Source organism: Bos mutus, chromosome 3 (genome assembly GCF_027580195.1).
Source record: "Bos mutus isolate GX-2022 chromosome 3, NWIPB_WYAK_1.1, whole genome shotgun sequence".
Taxonomy (NCBI): Eukaryota; Metazoa; Chordata; class Mammalia; order Artiodactyla; family Bovidae; genus Bos; species Bos mutus.
The window spans coordinates 34,792,718-34,797,507 of record NC_091619.1 but is presented as its reverse complement, the minus strand read 5'-3'; the positions used below and the strand labels follow the sequence as shown (position 1 = coordinate 34,797,507).

The following is a 4,790-nucleotide window of genomic DNA, read 5'->3' as shown; positions in this document are numbered from 1 at the left end:
ACCTGAGATATGTATTTTTTAAAAAACAAAAAACTTCACATTCTGAAATATTATGCATTAAAAATAACAAACTTAAGGAAAAATTAGGTTAGATAGACCATCATAATGTATGTAATTTTGTAACCAAGAGCACTAACACTAATTCTATTAAAAATATTAGCAGTTTAGAAAGATGTTAACCATAATGAATGAACATTGCAGTAAATAAGATAGCTTGATGAAAGAGCATGAGGAAGCGACAGAGACGAAGTGAAATGCACAGAGATAGGCAGAAGGCTTAATAAACATTTCTAGGACATAGAACATGTGACTGAACAGAGCCAAAAGCAATTATATTCCATGTGATACATTCCTCTCTGACTAGCTGCATTTGGTTGCGTCTGTGTACTTTGTGTTAGGTGGTTGCTACCTGGTGGTAAATATTAATGATGGGAAAGATCACAAATGAATCAACCGATTTCCACATTATATTTTGACATTGTTCTTCTACCTACCAATCTCATTCAAGTTCATTATTTTATAGAAACATGTACTGTAGCATAACATTTGATCCTTTGTTCAGTTTCCAGAAATTATAAAGTACTTCAAAATTCCATTGGATTTACAGATATTTTCAATGCAGTTTTTCTTAAAGGAAAATGGAACAGAGTGGGGGGCTTACGAGTGACTATAACCACCCTTTAGCACGAATCTATTTATTTTATTATTTTGGTCACCAGGAAAGATCAATCACAAGGGGAAATAGAAAATTCTGGCCTGTGTAGAGTGGAAGGAAAATAACTGAGTATTCAGAAGGTGATTAGATAGTGGGATTTGAGAACAACAGGTGTTTTTCCTGAGCCAAAGGTCAACATACATATCATCTTGGGGTCAAAGAGACCTGAAAGTTAGTGAAAGAAGTGCATAAGTAAAGGTTAGGCTCCTCACGTATACACTTTGCCTGCATTACAGTATCCTTAAGCATTTCTGAAGTCATGGGCTCAGAACATAACCAATATTATTTTGATCTGTTACAAATTATTGCTTGTTTTGATACTTGTCCCTAATCGCTCTTTTCAGCTTAGATTCTAATCCTATTCAAAGACTCTTCTCAAATTTATGAACAAACCCTTCCAACCTCCATTATCTCAAGTGATGTGCATCTTAGTAATGGGCGGTATGGGGTGGGCTGATATTCAGTTCAGTTCAGTTCAGTCGCTCAGTCGTGTCCAGCTCTTTGCGAACCCATGAATTGCAGCACGCCAGGCCTCCCTGTCCATCACCAACTCCCAGAGTTCACCGGAACTCATGTCCATGGAGTCGATGATGCCATCCAGCCATCTCATCCTCTGTCGTCCCCTTCTCCTCCTGCCCCCAATCCCTCCCAGCATCAGAGTCTTTTCCAATGAGTCAGCTCTTTGCATGAGGTAGCCAAAGTACTGGAGTTTCAGCTTTAGCATCATTCCTTCCAAAGAACACCCAGGACTGATCTCCTTTAGAATGGACTGGTTGGATCTCCTTGCAGTCCAAGGGACTCTCAAGAGTCTTCTCCAACACCACAGCTCAAAAGCACCAATTCTTCAACACTCAGCTTTCTTCACAGTCCAACTCTCATATCCATACATGACTACTGGAAAAATCATAGCCTTGACTAGATGGACCTTTGTTGGCAAAGTAATGTCTCTGCTTTTGAATATGCTATCTAGGTTGGTCATAACTTTTCTTCCAAGGAGTAAGTGTCTTTTAATTTCATGGCTGCAGTCACCATCTGCAGTGATTTTGGAGCCCGAAAAAATAACATCTGACACTGTTTCCACTGTTTCCCCATCTATTTCCCACAAAGTGATGGAACCAGATGCCATGATCTTCGTTTTCTGAATGTTGAGATTTAAGCCAACTTTTTCACTCTCTTCTTTCACTTTTTTCAAGAGGCTTTTTAGTTCCTCTTCACTTTCTGCCATAAAGGTGGTGTCATCTGCATATCTGAAGTTATTGATATTTCTCCCAGCAATCTTGATTCCAGCTTGTGCTTCTTCCAGCTCAGCATTTCTCATGGTGGGCTGATATTAGACCTTTAAAAAAAATTTTTTTTAAGAACAAAAATATTTGTTCTTAAATATAATAGTTTTACCAGCAGCAAAGCTCCAAGTGTTTTTTTTAAAAAGGTCTAAAAGGGGCTGATATTAGACCTTTTAAAAAAAAAGGGAGCAGGAGGAATTATGCTGTGAATCCGTGGGGAAGAAGTCGTCTTTGCTCCGCGGAACTGGAGGGGCTCTGCCTGGTCGGGTGTGAGATCCCTCCAGGCTTCTCAGCAGCAACCAAATAACCTGCGCGGCCAGGAGCGAGGATGCAGTGTCTGTGGTGACCCAGGATGTAAGAGGGCTGCTGAACACACCTGCTTCTTTAAGATGCTCTCTGAAAAATCCCCAGGAAGTTTTGATTGTGACATGGCAAAAAATCAAGGCTGTAAGCCCAGAAAACATGATCACCTACAGCGAGAACCATGGGGTTGTAGTCCAGCCTGCCTACAAGGACAAGATAAACATCACCCAGCTGGGACTCATGAACTCAACCATTACCTTCTGGAATACCACCTTGGAAGATGAGGCGTGTTACAAGTGCCTCTTTAATACCTTTGGTTCTGGAAAGATCTCAGGAATAGCCTGCCTCACTCTCTTTGCCCACAGTATTCCTTCACTATAAACTATCTGAAGATCACCTAAATACCACTTGCTCTGCCAATGCTTGCCCAGCCCCTATGATCTCCTGGAAGGTCTTTGGGTCAGGGATTGAGAACAGTACCGAGATCGTGTCACACCCCAATGGAACAACATCTGTCACCAGCATCCTCCAGATCAAAGACCCCAAGACACAGGTGGGGAAGGATGTGATCTGCCAGGTGCTACACCTGGGGACTGTGACCGACTACAGGAAAACTGTGAACAAAGGCTTTTGGTTTTCAGTTCCACTGTTGTTAAGCATCGTCTCCTTGGTAATTCTTCTGGTCTTAATCTCAATTCTACTCTACTGGAAACGTCATCGGAACCAAGATCGAGAGCCCTAGAGGAGTCACACAGAACCCTGACAGTTATTTCCTGGTCTACTTGAATCTGACTCAGGAGGCAAGCAGAAGAAAGAGGATCATTCTCCAAGGAACCTAAAAGAGCAAAAAAAAAAAATGGGAGTCAAAGGCCTAAGAATTTCAAGACTTTCCACTGCCATGTAGGCCACCCAGTGCTTCTGTGAGTTCCCAGAGGAAGTCATTTTACCTCTCAGGTCTGTTGTAGGACTTGGTTTTGTAAAACGATGCAGTGTTGTGCTGTTGAAAGGATACTGGACTTGGAGCCAGGAGCCACCGCTCGGAGGTTGACTTTGACTCCAACTGGTGGTAACTCTGTGTTAATCATATCTCAATGAACTTTCACATTCGCATCCAGAAAGTTAAGAAGTTGGACCAAATAATTTTCCATTCTGCTCTAAAAACAGATGCAATTCCAGGGGGAAAAAAAAAAAGGATAAAGAGAAAAGAAATGAAAGAAGAATACAGGAAGGTAGGGACCAAAGAACTTTTCTGAGACTGCCTTTTGCCTTTCTGTGGACATGCCATCTCTTCTTCCCTTCTTTGGTCCATAAGTCTATTTCCTCATCACTGGGTATCTTGTCTACTGCCTGCTTATTGTTTTTGCTATTAACTGGTCTTTCTAGAAGTCTCAGTTTCACTGCTCTTCTTCACGTACTTCTGTGATATTTACCACAATGGAAGTGGAACTCAATTTATTGTGAAGTAACATTGGCAACCTTAACTTGGCTTATCTGTTTTTATAGCAGACTAAAATATTGTTAGTCTTAGACAGCAGCTTGCATTTTTTAAAAAGCATGCATTTCTCATCCATTTGTCTCATAATATGACCCAGCCCTATTTTAATCATTCTAAATTCAACCTAGTGTAATGAAATATATTATGAAAAGAGGTGTTTAGAAAGTTTTATGAATAGCAGTCAGTTAATTCAAATGCTTTGCCTCCCCCAACTTTTTTTCTTATAAAGTAACTTATCACAATAGCAGAGGAAGCATGTATGGCTGTACAAATTCCTTTGTCATAAACATATTGTTCTAACTAGTGGAACAGTTTTGAACTCTAAATCATCATTGGACCAAGCTGGTGACTTTTTCAGTATCTTTTGCTTTCTTGTCTGTATCCAGTGACTTAGGAACTGAAACTTAAGTTGTCTTTATTGTTGTATTGAATATATATATATTTAGTAAACTTTTCAGTATGTTATTTAATTATGTATTATTTCATATATTTGTATTAATATACTAAATAATTAAAAGTGTCTAACTAAAAAAAAAAAAAACACTTGGAGCTTTGCTGCTGGTAAAACTATTATATTTAAGAACAAAGTATAGAATTTTTATTTTAAATATTTTAGATTAACTGTGATGCTAAAGAAAGAATTAAGAATCCCAAAAAAAAAAAAAAAAAAAAAAATTCACTGTATGCATTCATTGAAGCCAGACCTCCACCAGAAATTTTCCTAAAATAACAAGCTCCTTATTTTAATGTGAACTCATTCTACCATTATTTATCACCTGATGAATTATAAAAATAGGAAATATTTAAATGGTTAGATATGTACAGTAAAAGACAGAATTAAAAAGAGAGGATTTGGAAAATCCACAGATTAAATACATGGTCCCTGAATAATTGAGAATTTAGTCAGAATAATTAAGAGAAAACATAGAGAGAATGACAGTAATTACAACAAGGGGATTTTAGTATGAAATGAAATTGGAAACTACCAGGAATG

General features: G+C 38.5%; 1 pseudogene; it reads left to right on the top strand.

The window, feature by feature from the left end:
• The first annotated feature begins 2,196 nt into the window (after positions 1-2,196).
• LOC102284035 (OX-2 membrane glycoprotein pseudogene) lies at positions 2,197-4,213 on the top strand (annotated as a pseudogene).
• Positions 4,214-4,790: the final 577 nt, after the last annotated feature.